The sequence below is a fragment of the Triticum aestivum genome, chromosome 5D (genome assembly GCF_018294505.1).
Source record: "Triticum aestivum cultivar Chinese Spring chromosome 5D, IWGSC CS RefSeq v2.1, whole genome shotgun sequence".
In the NCBI taxonomy this organism is placed as follows: Eukaryota; Viridiplantae; Streptophyta; class Magnoliopsida; order Poales; family Poaceae; genus Triticum; species Triticum aestivum.
In genome coordinates, this window is record NC_057808.1 from 473244676 (window position 1) to 473260576 (window position 15901).

The window sequence follows — 15901 nt, forward strand, 5'->3', positions numbered from 1 at the left end:
GCTGCTACACTCTTAGATACACTCTTAGAATTGCATGTGTAGGTTGATTGCTTGACTTGTGTTATTTGCTAAAATCTGCCCACAACTAAAATTGGGAAAAGGTTAGATTTTTATTTGGTCAAGTAGTCTAATCACGCCCTCTAGACCTACTTTCGATCCTACAAGTGGTATCAGAGCTTTGGTCTCCATTTGCCTTGATTTCCATAGCTTTGGTGATCATAGCCTTGGTTTCACAAGATAGGAGAGTATGGCGTATAGCGAGGGAAATTACCACCGTAGAGGTCCTTACTTTGATGGTACTAATTTGCTAGTTGGAAGCATAAGATGAAAATGCATATTCTTGGTCATAACCCCGCCGTTTGGGCTGTTGTGTGTATTGGCTTCCAAGGTGATTTCTTCGAGGATGGAAAAGAACCGGATCGTGAAGCGACAACAGAAGAAATGAAGATGTTGCAATACAATGCTCAAGCTTGCGATATTCTCTTCAATGGATTGTGCCCCAAAGAATTCAACAAAATCAGCCGCCTTGAGAATGCAAAGGAAATTTGGGATACTTTGGTTGATATGCACGAAGGTACCGAGTCCGTCAAGGAATCCAAATTGGATGTGCTTCAAAGTCAACTTGACAAGTTCAAAATGAAGGATGGTGAAGGAGCCGCCGAGATGTACTATAGGCTTGCTCTCATTACAAATGAGATTGCCGGCTTAGGAAGCGAAGAGATGACCGACAAATTCATCATCAAGAAGATCCTAAGAGCCTTGGATGGAAAGTACGATATCATGTGCACCTTGATCCAAATGATGCCCAACTACAAAGATCTCAAGCCCACGGAATTCATTGGTAGAATTGTTGCTCATGAGATGTCACTCAAGGATAAGAGCTCCACAACAAGTCAAGTGGTGCTTACAAGGCTTCATGTGATGCTCCTACTACATCAAGTGAAAAGCAAGTCTCGAATGAAGAATTGAGCTTAATGGTGAAGAACTTCAACAAGTTCTACAAGAATAGAAGCAAAGAGAGAAGCTCCAAGTCAAGATCCTACAATGAGAAAAGATCTTCTAGTCGTGATCGTAATTGCTACAATTATGGAAGACCCGGACACTACTCAAATGAATGTACGGCTCCCTACAAGAAAAGAGAAGATTCACCAACAAGGAGAAGTAGAAGAGATGAATCACCTCCAAGAGAGAGAAGGAGTAGAGATGATCGTTATGAACGAAGACCCTTTTGAAGAAACAATGATTCGGAAAGGAAGGACAAGTCATCAAAGAGCTACACAAGAAGAATACATCAAGCTCACGTTGGTGAATGGGTATCCGGTTCTGACTCCGACAACCACTCCGAGAGAAGCTATCACTCCGACTCCGAATATACTCAAGATGAAGGTGTTGCCGGTCTTGCACTTGTGTCATCCAACTCCTACGACATATTTGACTCACCAAATGAAGGAATTGGAAGATGCTTCATGGCTAAAGGCCCTGAGGTATCACACCCCGAGTATGTTGATTTCAATAGTGATGAAGATGATTTGCTAGGTGATGATGATTTACTTGTTGACAACACTAGTGATGGAAACTATGATGAAATTGCTTGTAATCATGCTAATCAAGATGAAACGAATGACAACGATAAGAAGGAGATTGAGCGTCTACCTAAATAACTAAACACTCTTAAGTTAGCTCATGAAACAACTCTAGAGGATCATAGAGAGATCCTAAGAACTCATGAGAAGCTACGCTTCGAGAAGCTAAATTTAGAGCAAGAGCATGGGTTTCTAAAAGCTATCAATGATGATCTTCGAAAGAAGAGTTCTTCTTACATTGCCAAGCGTTGACTCTTGTCTACTTATATGCCAGAAGTAAAATCTAGCAATAAGAGCAAGAAAGATTCTTCTTCTAGTAGTAACAATAACAATGTTAAATCCAATATTGTTGCTTCTAGTAGTTCTCTTGATTCCACTAATGATTCTTTTAGCCAAGTTACACTTGAGCAAGAAAATAGCTTATTGAAGGGAATTATAGAGAAAGGTGTTTACAAGAGCCTTGCCGGAAGTAAGCAATTTGAGGAAATTGTACGCAAGCAAGGAAGGCACCGGAAGAATCAAGGTGTTGGTTTTGAATGAAAGTTCAATGCCAATGGAGTTGAGTGGGAAGAAGATCAATACCCCAAGATGAAGTTTGTTCCTCAACAAGAGAAGTATGATCCCACTACTTTCAAAGGAACACAAGCTCAAGATGATCTTCCACCACAAGACCACAAGCTAAAATGCAAGGACAAGCTTCAAGAAGAGATTGATTCATTGAAGAAGCTCCTAAGGCCATGGTCAAGTGGGTTCCCAAGACTACGTCAAGTTCTACTTCATCAAGTACGACTACAACTCCAAGGATTCCCATCAAGTTGATGTGGATCCCAAAGAAGAAGAACTAGAGAGTTCTTGAGGGTGACTCCGCCAACATACTTCACTCATATTCATTTTGGCAAGAACATGTGCAATCAACTTTCATATCTTGCACTAGGTCATGGAGTCGCAAACCCTTTTTTGGTAAGACAATGGACAAGGTAACCTAATGCTTCCATGGATATCATCATATGTGTAATTCACTCTATGTCTATGGATATCCTTGTATGTTCCTTGTGGGACTAACCCATGTAGGTATTGAAAGTGCAACACACTCCAATGGATTGCTCCAAAAGATCTACATCAACATTGAGCATCCACATCTTCACTATCTACATGAAGTCATCATCGACAAAACCCAAGGTTAGTTCATCCCTCTTAGGGGGGATATCACATCTAGGGGAGCTTTGTTCTAAGAAATGAGCTAAAGCAACTCTAATGGTGTGAACACAACAATGCTTTATGTAAAAGTGGTAACCCCACTTGTGCTTAAACAATGAGTATGACCTATGATCAAATGTTCTCATTTGACTCCTAAGTCAATATACTCATATATAGATGACTTAGTCATCGCCAATTGCTTGATAGATGCTAGAATGTATGTGCATGCTTTGTCACATGTGTCATTTGCTATCTTATTGTGTGAGCATGTTGGTTGCATAATTTTCTCCATTCAAGGACATCCATTTGTAGTTTTGATTGTTTGGTTTTTGTTGGCCAAATGGATGGACAAGAATGCCTAAGTACACCCTCTAGCTATCTATGCTCTTCTCATCTCAAATTCTATTCATGCTACATCACAAAATTTGAACAAATATTTTTCGGACCCTCCGGGTGAGGAGTACTCAGAGCCACCGATCCGCCAAGGCTGACTTCCAAAACCTCTTAGTGAATTTCGGTCACACCAACACTTTCATATTCGGTCCCACCGAAACCACTAGGTTGACCTAGGTTTTCACCTCGGTGCCACCGATTAGAACAATTCGGTCTCACCGAGTTGCAGCAACTGCAAGCAGTTTTGCATCTCGGTGCCACCGAACCGTTCCACTCGGTGCCACCGACAGCTAATGGCTATATATACCGCAGCCCGACGTTTGGAAATTCCTTCAAACACTCGAGCTCGCGCCCCCAATTGCTGCCGCTCTTGGTCTCCGGATCGTTAATACGTCTCCAACGTATCTATAATTTTTGATTGTTCCATGCTATTATATTATCTATTTTGGATGTTTAATGGGCTTTATTATGCACTTTTATATTATTTTTGGGACTAACCTATTAATCGGAGGCCCAGTGCAAATTGCTGTTGTTTTGCCTATTTCACTGTTTCGTAGAAAAGGACTATCAAACGGAGTCCAAACGGAATGAAACCTTCGGGAGAGTCGTTTTTGGAAGAAACACGATCTAGGAGACTTGGAGTGGACGTCAAGGAAGAAACGAGGCGACCACGAGGTAGGAGGGCACACCCAGGGGGTAGGCGTGCCCCCCACCCTCGTGGGCACCTCGTGGCTCCACCGACCTACTTCTTTCGCCTATATATACTCATATACCCCGAAAACATCCAGGAGCACCACAAAACCCTATTTCCACTGCCACAACCTTCTGTACCCGTGAGATCCCATCTTGGGGCCTTTTCCGGTGCTCCGCTGGAGGGGGAATCAATCACGGAGGGCTTCTACATCAACACCATAGCCTCTCCGATGATGTGTGAGTAGTTTACCACAGACCTTCGGGTCCATAGTTATTAGCTAGATTGCTTCTACTCTCTCTTTGATTCTCAATACCAAGTTCTCCTCGATCTTCTTGGAGATCTATTTGATGTAATACTTTTTGCGGTGTGTTTGTTGAGATCCGATGAATTGTGGGTTAATGATCAAGATTATCTATGAACAATATTTGATTCTTCTCTGAATTATTTTATGTATGATTTGATATCTTTGCAAGTCTCTTCGAATTATCAGTTTGGTTTGGCCTACTAGATTGATCTTTCTTGCAATGGGAGAAGTGCTTAGCTTTGGGTTCAATCTTGCAGTGTCCTTTCCCAGTGACAGCAGGGGAAGCAAGGCACGTATTGTATTGTTGCCATCGAGGATAAAAAGATGGGGTTTATATCATATTGCTTGAGTTTATCCCTCCACATCATGTCATCTTGCTTAATGCGTTACTTGGTGACCCACAAGTGTAGGGGGTCTATCGTAGTCCTTTCGATAAGTAAGAGTGTTGACCCCAACGAGGAGCAGAAGGAAATGACAAGTGGTTTTCAGTAAGGTATTCTCTACAAGCACTGAAATTATCGGTAACAGATAGTTTTGTGATAAGGTAAATGGTAACGAGCAACAAGTAATAAAAGTAAATAAGGTGCATCAAGGTGTCCCAATCCTTTTTGTAGCAAAGGACAAGCCTGGACAATTTCTTATATGAAGGAAAACGCTCCCGAGGACACATGGGAATTATCGTGAAGCTAGTTTTCATCACGCTCATATGATTCGCGTTCGGTACTTTGATAATTTGATATGTGGGTGGACCTGTGCTTGGGTTCTGCCCTTACTTGGACAAGCATCCCACTTATGATTAACTCCTAATGCAAGCATCCGCAACTACAAAAGAAGTATTAAGGTAAAACTAACCATAGCATGAAACATATGGACCCAAATCAACCCCTTACGAAGCAACGCATAAACTGGGGTTTAAGCTTCTGTCACTCTAGAAACCCATCATCTACTTATTACTTCCCAATGCCTTCCTCTAGGCCCAAACAATGGTGAAGTGTCATGTAGTCGACGTTCACATGACACCACTAGAGGAGAGACAACATACATCTCATCAAAATATCGAACGAATACCAAATTCAAATGACTACTAATAGCAAGACCTCTCCCATGTCCTCAGGAACAAACGTAACTACTCACAAAGCATATTCATGTTCATAATCAGAGGGGTATTAATATGCATATAGGATCTGAACATATGATCTTCCACCAAGTAAACCAACTAGCATCAACTACAAGGAGTAATCAACACTACTAGCAACCTACAGGTACCAATCTCAGACTTAGAGACAAGAATTGGATATAAGAGATGAACTAGGGTTTGAGATGAGATGGTGCTGGTGAAGATGTTGATGGATATTGACCCCCTCCCGACGAGAGGATCGTTGGTGATGACGATGGCGATGATTTCCCCCTCCCGGAGGGAAGTTTCCCTGGCAGAACAGCTCCGCTGGAGCCCTAGATTGGTTCCGCCTCGTGGTGGCGGAGTCTTGTCCCGTAAGCTTGCTTCTGATTTTTTTCTCGGACGAAAGACTTCATATAACAGAAGATGGGTACCGGAAGTCCACCAGGGGGCCCACGAGGCAGGGGGGCGCGCCCCCCACCCTCGTGGCCAGGGTGTGGGCCCCCTCTGGTATCTTCTTCGCTCAGTATTTTTTATATTTCCCAAAAATAACTTCCGTGGAGTTTCAGGACTTTTGGAGTTGCGCAGAATAGGTCTCTAATATTTGCTCCTTTTCCAACCCAGAATTCCAGCTGCCGGCATTCTCTCTCTTCATGTAAAGCTTGTAAAATAAGAGAGAAAAGGCATAAGTATTGTGACATAATGTGTATAACAGCCCATAATGCGATAAATATCAATATCAAAGCATGATGCAAAATGTACGTATCAACTCCCCCAAGCTTAGACCTCTCTTGTCCTCAAGCGGAAGCCGATATTGAAAAATATGTCCACATGTTTAGAGATAGAGGTGTCGATAAAATAAAATACGGACATGAGGGCATCATGATCATTCTTATAACAGCATCATATATGAATATTGTCATATGATTTCTTATGATAAAGTAACAATCTATTCACAATGTCAAGTATGAATCAGAAACTTTATTGAAAACTAACAAACTATAGTCTCAGCCATTGAAGCAATTGCAATTTATCATAACATCGGAAAGAGTCTATGTAAGAGCTTTTCAGCAAGTCCACATACTCAACTATCATTTAGTCTTTCACAATTGCTAACACTCACGCGGTACTTGTGGTTACGGAGTTTTAATCGGACACAGAGAAAGATAGGGGCTTATGGTGTTGCCTCCCAACCTTTTACCTCAAGGGTAAATTTCAACAATAATAGTTCATGCTAACTCACATCCAATTAGATATATATATATATCAGGATCGTTCCAACACAATGCGCTTGCCAAAGGATAAAATATAAAAAGGAAAGGTGAAGATCACCATGACTCTTGCATAGGGTAGGAGATAGAAGTAAAATATAGGCCCTTCGCAGAGGGAAGCAGAGGTCGTCATGTGCTTAAGGGTTGGATGCCCAAAGTCTTAATGCGAAAGAACGCCACTTTATATTGCCACTTGTGATATAGACCTTTATTATGCAGTCCTTCGCTTTTATTACTTCTACATCACAAGATCGTATAAAGCTTATTTTCTCCCACACTAATAAATCATACATATTTAGAGAGCAATTTTTATTGCTTGCACAATGACAACTTACTTGAAGGATCTTACTCAATCCATAGGTAGATATGGTGGACTCTCATGGCAAAACTGGGTTTAAGGGTATTTGGAAGCACAAGTAGTATCTCTACTTGGTGCAAAGAATTCTGCTAGCATGAGAGGGAAAGGCAAGCTCAACATGTTGGATGATCCATGACAATATACTTTATTTCAGATATAAGAAAACATAACCCATTACGCTGTCTTCCTTGTCCAACATCAACTCTTTAGCATGTCATATTTTAATGAGTGCTCACAATCATAAAAGATGTCCAAGATAGTATATTTATATGTGAACCTCTCTTTCTTTATTACTTCCTATTAATTTCAACGATGACCAAAACTATGTTTGTCAACTCTCAACAACTTTTAATCATCATACTCTTTTTATGTGAAGTCATTACTCTCCATAAGATCCATATGATCTCTTTATTTATTTTTACTTCTTTCTTTTTCTTTTATTCACTCAAGATCATAGCAAGATAATCAAGCCCTTGACTCAACACTAATCTTTATTATATAGCTCACGGACTCGATTACATAGAAGGATCATAAGGCAAAACTCAAAACTAGATCATACTAAAACTTTATTCTACTAGATCAAGATATTACCAAAAGGATCGAACTAAGAAAAAGGTAAAGATAGGAGTGTGATGGTGATACGATACTGGGGCATCTCCCCCAAGCTTGGCAGTTGCCAAGGGGAGTGCCCATACCCATGTGATTATGTTTCCTTCTTCGGGGACGGAGAAGATGGTGGCGATGGTGGATAGTCGCACATCGAGCGTAAGAGATCCTCCAACTTGCGGATAATGCCCTTGAGTGCGACGATATGATCCTTCAACAAAATATTTTCACGTGTGAGATACTTGTTTTGTATACGAGCTAACTCGATCATCTTGAAAGCTTCAATCTCAGTCGGGGTAAAGAGAGGTGGAAGGATGTCTTTTTCTGCTGCCGGAGCTTGATCCTCCATAGCCTTCTTGATCCTATCATCCTTGTTGATCTCCCCGGGTTCTTCCCTCTTCAACTCTATCTTCATTAGCCAAGCATCGTTTTCACCATTGTTGGAGGAGGGAGACGATGATGCTTTGCCTTGACAAATCTGGCAGAAAACAGCTCGAAACGAAAAGAGAGGATAATTGCGTGATACGGTGGTCAAAACCTTCGAGAGATTATATAATGAATTTTTACCGATCGAAAGAATTATCGTGCAAGAAAACGGAGTCCGGAGAGCGCACGGGGTGCCCACGAGGCAGGGAGGCGTGCCCAGGGGGCAGGGCGCGCCCTCCACCCTCGTGGAGGCCTCGTGTCCTTCTCGGACTGCTTCTTATTTTTCTATTTTCTTAAATATTCCAAAACGGAGAAAAATTGCTATTAGAACTGTTTTGGAGTCGGTTTACTTACCGCACCACGTACCTATTCCTTTTCAGAGTCTGAAACGTTCCGGAAAGCGTCCCTTATATATTCCTCCGGGGTTACGGTTTCAATAACATTGGTTTCAACATTTATGGGATTACCTGAGATATAATGCTTGATTCTTTGACCGTTCACCACCTTCGGATTCGTGCCTTCGAAGTTGTTGATTTTTATGGCTCCGGAACGATAGACCTCCTCGATAATGTAAGGGCCTTCCCACTTAGAGAGAAATTTTCCTGCAAAAACTCTTAAGCGAGAGTTGTATAGCAAAACATAATCACCTACATTAAACTCATGCTTTTGTATCCTTTTGCATGCCATCTTTTAACTTTTTCTTTAAACAACTTGGCATTTTCATAAGCCTGGGTTCTCCATGTATCAAGTGAGCTAATGTCAAATAACCTCTTTTCACCGGCAAGTTTGAAATCATAATTGAGCTCTTTAATAGCCCAATATGCCTTATGTTCAAGTTTGAGAGGTAAGTGACATGCTTTTCCATAAACCATTTTATACGGAGACATACCCATAGGATTTTTATATGCAGTTCTATAAGCCCATAATGCATCATCAAGTTTCTTGGACCAATTCTTTCTAGACCTATTAACAGTCTTTTGCAAAATTAATTTGAGCTCTCTATTACTCAATTCTACTTGACCACTAGACTGTGGGTGATATGGAGATGCAATTCTATGATTAACGTCATACTTAGCAAGCATTTTACGAAAAGCACCATGAATGAAATGCGAACCACCATCGGTCATTAAATATCTAGGGACTCCAAACCTCGGAAAAATAACTTCTTTAAGCATATTAATAGAAGTGTTATGATCAGCACTACTAGTTGGAATAGCTTCTACCCACTTAGTAACGTAATCAACAACAACTAAAATATGTGTATAACCATTAGAGGCAGGAAACGGTCCCATATAATCAAAAGCCCCAAACATCAAATGGTTCAATAACAAGTGAATAATTCATAGGCATTTCTTGACGTCTACTAATATTACCAATTCTTTGACATTCATCACAAGACAAGACAAACTTACGAGCATCCTTGAAGAGAGTAGGCCAATAAAAACCGGATTGCAATACCTTATGTGCAGTTCTATCTCCAGCGTGGTGTCCTCCATAAGCCTCGGAGTGACACTTGCGTAGGATCTGTTCCTGTTCATGCTCAGGTACACAACGTCTAATAACACCATCTACTCCTTCTTTATAAAGATGTGGGTCATCCCAGAAGTAATGTCTTAAATCATAGAAAAACTTTTTCTTTTGCTGGTATGTGAAACTAGGTGGTATAAATTTAGCAACTATGTAATTAGCATAATCGGCATACCATGGAGCAGTACGAGAAGCATTTATGACAGCTAATTGTTCATCAGGAAAGCTATCATCAATAGGTAGTGGGTCATCAAGAACATTCTCTAACCTAGACAAGTTGTCTGCAACGGGGTTCTCAGCTCCCTTTCTATCAATTATATGCAAATCAAATTCTTGTAGCAAGAGAACCCATCTAATAAGTCTAGGTTTAGCATCCTTCTTTTCCATAAGATATTTAATAGCAGCATGATCAGTGTGAATAGTTACTTTAGAATTAACAATATAAGGTCTGAACTTATCACATGCAAATACAACTGCTAAGAATTCTTTTTCAGTAGTAGCATAGTTTCTTTGGGCACTGTCTAGAGTTTTACTAGCATATTGCATAACATTTAGTTTCTTATCAACTCTTTGCCCTAGAACAGCACCTACATCATAATCGCTAGCATCACACATAATTTCAAAGGGTAAATTCCAATCAGGTGGCTGAACAATAGGTGCAGAAATCAATGCTTTCTTAAGTATTTCAAATGCTTCTACACAATCATCATCAAAGACAAAAGGTATATCTTTTTGTAATAGATTAGTCAGAGGTCGAGAAATTTTTGAGAAGTCCTTAATGAACCTCCTATAAAAATCGGCATGACCAAGGAAACTTCTTATACCTTTGATGTCCTTGGGACACGACATCTTCTCAATAGCATCAACCTTAGCTTTATCAACTTCGATACCTCTTTCAGAAATTTTATGCTCCAAGACAATGCCTTCATTAACCATAAAGTGGCACTTCTCCCAGTTCAAAACAAGATTAGTTTCTTCACATCTCTGCAAAACTCGATCAAGGTTGCTCAAGCAATCATCAAAAGAGGATCCATAAACGGAGAAATCATCCATGAAAACCTCACATATCTTTTCAAAAAAGTCAGAGAATATAGCCATCATGCATCTTTGAAAGGTAGCAGGTGCATTACATAAACCAAAAGGCATACGTCTATAAGCAAAAGTACCGAAAGGGCAAGTAAAAGTGGTCTTTGATTGGTCATCAGCTGACAGAGGTATTTGAGAGAAACCAGAGTAACCATCTAGAAAGCAAAAATGTGTATGTTCGGATAATCTTTCTAGCATTTGATTAATAAAAGGTAAGGGGTAATGATCTTTTTTAGTAGCCTTATTTGGTTTGCGGAAATCAATTACCATCCTATAACCTGTAATAATTCTTTGCGGGATCAATTCATCTTTACCATTAGGAACGACAGTAATACCTCTCTTCTTAGGGACACAATGGACAGGACTTACCCACTGACTATCAGCAACGGGATAAATTATACCTGCCTCGAGGAGCTTTAGTATTTCCTTTCTTACCACTTCTTTCATCTTAGGATTCAGCCGTCGTTGGTGATCAATAACTGGTTTCGCATCTTTCTCCAAATTTATTTTGTGTTGACATAGAGTGGGACTAATGCCCTTAAGATCATCAAGAGTATATCCAATAGCAGAGCGGTGCTTCTTCAGAGTTTTCAATAATCTTTCTTCTTCATGCTCTGAAAGGTTAGCACTAATAAGAACAGGATATATCTTCTTTTCATCAAGATAAGCATATTTAAGAGTATCAGGTAATGGTTTAAGCTCAAACACAGGATCACCCTTGGGTGGAGGAGGATCCCCTAGGATTTCAAAAGGCAAGTTGTGTTTCAGAACAGGTCCCTGTTTAAAGAATACTTCATCTATTTCCCTTCTTTCATTCATAAACATATCATTTTCATGGTCAAGCAAATATTGTTCTAAAGGATCATTAGGAGGCACAGAAATAGAAGCAAGGCCAATAATTTCATCTTTACTAGGTAATTCCTCATCACGGTGTTGTCTACTAAATTTAGAGAAGTTAAACTCATGAGACATATCATCCAGACCAATAGTAACAACATCCTTTTTGCAGTCTATCCTAGCATTAACAGTGTTCAAGAAGGGTCTACCAAATATAATGGGACAAAATCTATCTCTTGGGGAACCAAGAACAAGAAAATCAGCAGGGTATTTAGTTTTTCCACACAAGACTTCAACATCTCTAACAATCCCAATTGGTGAAATAGTATCTCTATTGGCAAGCTTAATTGTGATATCAATTTCTTCTATCTCAGCAGGTGCAATATCATGCATAATTTCTTTGTATAAGTCAATAGGTATTGCACTAGCACTAGCACCCATATCACACAAGCCATGATAACAATGATCTCCTATTTTAACAGAAATAACAGGCATGCCTACCACAGGTCTATGTTTATCTGTAGCACTAGGCTTAGCAATTCTAGCAGTTTCATCACAGAAGTAAATAACATGCCCATCAATATTATCAGCCAAGAGATCTTTGACAATAGCAATATTAGGTTCGACTTTAACTTGCTCAGGAGGTGTATAAGTTCTAATATTAATTTTACAAACTGCAGTTGAAGCTTTAGCATGATCCTTTATTCTAACAGGGAAAGGTGGTTTCTCAACATAAGTAGTAGGAACAATAGGATCATTGTAAGTGATAGTCTTTTCTTCAACTTTAATAGGTTCAACTACTTTTACTTCTATGGGAGGATGATATTTAAACCACTTCTCCCTAGGGAGATCAACATGAGTAGCAAATGATTCACAGAAGGAAGCTACTATCTCAGAGTCAAGTCCATATTTAGTGCTAAACTTACGGAAAACATCGGTATCCATAAAAGATTTAACACAATCAAATTTAGATGTTATACCTGACTCCTTACCTTCGTCGAGATCCCAATCTTTAGAGTTGTGTTTAATTCTTTCCAATAAATCCCATTTGAATTCAATAGTCTTCATCATAAAAGAGCCAAAACAAGAAGTATCGAGCATGGTGCGATTGTTGTCAGAAAGCCGAGCATAAATTTTTTGAATAATTATTTCTCTTGGGAGCTCATGATTGGGGCATGAATATAAAATTGACTTAAGCCTCCCCCAAGCTTGAGCGATGCTTTCTCCTTCGCGAGGCCAAAAATTATATATATAATTACGATCACGATGAACAAGATGCATAGGATAAAACTTCTGATGAAATTCCAATTTCAATCGCTTGTAGTCCCATGATCCCATATCATCACATAGCCTATACCATGTCAATGCATCTCCCTTCAAAGATAAAGGGAAGACCTTCTTATTGATAACATCACCGGGCATACCTGCAAGCTTAAATAATCCACAAACTTCATCCACATAGATTAGGTGTAAATCGGGATGCAATGTTCCTGTTGGAAATATGCCCTAGAGGCAATAATAAAATGGTTATTATTGTATTTCCTTGTTCATGATAATTGTCTATTGTTCATGCTATAATTGTATTAACTGGAAACCGTAATACATGTGTGAATACATAGACCACAACATGTCCCTAGTAAGCCTCTAATTGACTAGCTCATTGATCAATAGATGGTTATGGTTTCCTGACCATGGATATTGGATGTCATTGATAACGGGATCACATCATTAGGAGAATGATGTGATGGACAAGACCCAATCCTAAGCATAGCACAAGATCGTGTAGTTCGTTTGCTAAGAGCTTTTCTAATGTCAAGTATCATTTCCTTAGACCATGAGATTGTGCAACTCCCGGATACCGTAGGAATGCTTTGGGTGTACCAAACATCACAACGTAACTGGGTGGCTATAAAGGTGCACTACAGGTATCTCCAAAAGTGTCTGTTGGGTTGGCACGAATCGAGACTGGGATTTGTCACTCCGTATGACGGAGAGGTATCTCTGGGCCCACTCGGTAATGCATCATCATAATGAGCTCAATGTGACTAATGAGTTAGCCACGGGATCATGCGTAACGGAACGATTAAAGAGACTTGCCGGTAACGAGATTGAACGAGGTATTGGGATACCGACGATCGATTCTCGGGCAAGTAACATACCGATAGACAAAGGGAATTGTATATGGGATTGATTGAATCCCCGACATCGTGGTTCATACGATGAGATCATCGTGGAACATGTGGGAGCCAATATGGGTATCCAGATCCCACTATTGGTTATTGGCCGGAGAGGTGTCTCGGTCATGTCTGCATGGTTCCCGAACCCGTAGGGTCTACACACTTAACGTTCGGTGACACTAGATTTGTTTTGGGAAATAGTATGTGGTTACCGAAGGTTGTTGGGAGTCCCGGATGAGATCCCGGACATGACGAGGAGCTCCGGAATGGTCCGGAGGTGAAGATCGGTATATTGGACGAAGGGTATTGGAGTCCGGAATTGTTCCGGGGGTACCAGGCTATGGTGAGCATGTCCGAAAGGTGTTTCGGAGGCCCCGACAAGCGTTGGGGGGCCTTATGGGCCAAGGGGAGGGGGCACACCAGCCCACTAAGGGGCTGTGCGCCCCTCCCAACCCCTCTCACGTAACGTGGAGAGGTGGGGGTGCCTCCCCTAGGGCAGCCACCCCTCCCGGCTTGGGGGGCAAGTTTCCCAGGGGTGGGGGCGCCCAAACCCATCTAGGGTTTCCCCTGTGGCCGCCGCCCCTCCCCTAGGGAACCCTAGGGCGCCTCCTCCACCCCCTTCCCCCTATATATAGTGAGGGAGAGAGAGGGCAGCCGCACCCCTTGCCTGGCGCAGCCCTCTCCTCCTCCAACTCCTCCTCCTCCTACGTAGTGCTTAGCGAAGCTCTGCCGGAGAACCACGAGCTCCATTGCCACCACGCCGTCGTGCTGCTGGAGTTCTCCCTCAACTTCTCCTCTCCCCTTGCTGGATCAAGAAGGAGGAGACGTCCCCGGGCTGTACGTGTGTTGAACGCGGAGGTGCCGTTCGTTTGGCGCTAGATCGGATCTTCCGCGATTTGAATCGCCGCGAGTACGACTCCATCAACCGCGTTCTCGTAACGCTTCCGCTTAGCGATCTTCAAGGGTATGAAGATGCACTCCCTCTCTCTCGTTGCTGGCATCTCCTAGATTGATCTTGGTGACACGTAGGCAAATTTTGAATTATTACTACGTTCCCCAACAGTGGCATCATGAGCTAGGTCTATGCGTAGATTCTATGCACGAGTAGAACACAAAGTAGTTGTGGGCGATGATTTGTTCAATTTGCTTACCATTACTAGTCTTATCTTGATTTGGTAGCATTTTGGGATGAAGCGGCCCGGACCGACCTTACACATACTCTTACGTGAGACAGGTTCCACCGACTGACATGCACTTGATGCATAAGGTGGCTAGCGGGTGTCTGTCTCTCCCACTTTAGTCGGATCGGATTCGATGAAGAGGGTCCTTATGAAGGGTAAATAGCAATTGGCATATCACCTTTGTGGCTTTTGCGTAGGTAAGAAACGTTCTTGCTAGAAACCCATAGCAGCCACGTAAAACATGCAACAACAATTAGAGGACGTCTAACTTGTTTTTGCAGGGTATGCTATGTGATGTGATATGGCCAAAAGGATGTGATGAATTATATATATGTGATGTATGAGATTGATCATGTTCTTGTAATAGGAATCACGACTTGCATGTCGATGAGTATGACAACCGGCAGGAGCCATAGGAGTTGTCTTAATTTATTGTATGACCTGCGTGTCAATGAAAAACGCCATGTAATTACTTTACTTTATTGCTAACTGTTAGCCATAGTAGTAGAAGTAATAGTTGGCGAGACAACTTCATGAAGACACGATGATGGAGATCATGGTGTCATGCCGGTGACGAAGGTGATCATGCCGCGCCTCGAAGATGGAGATCAAAAGGCGCAAGATGATATTGGCTATATCATGTCACTTTATGACTTGCATGTGATGTTTGTCATGTTTACATCTTATTTGCTTAGAACGATGGTAGCATAAATAAGATGATCCCTCACTAAAATTTCAAGAGATGTGTTCCCCCTAACTGTGCACCATTGCGAAGGTTCGTTGTTTCGAAGCACCACATGATGATCGGGTGTGATAGATTCTAACGTTCGCATACAACGGGTGTAAGCCAGATTTACACATGCGAAACACTTAGGTTGACTTGACGAGCCTAGCATGTACAGACATGGCCTCGGAACACAAGAGACCGAAAGGTCGAACATGAGTCGTATAGTAGATACGATCAACATGGAGATGTTCACCGTTGATGACTAGTCCGTCTCACGTGATGATCGGACACGGTCTACTCGATTTGGATCATGTTCACTTAGATGACTAGAGGGATGTCTATCTAAGTGGGAGTTCATTAAATAATCAGATGAACTTAATTATCATGAACATAGTCAAAAGGTCTTTGCAAATTATC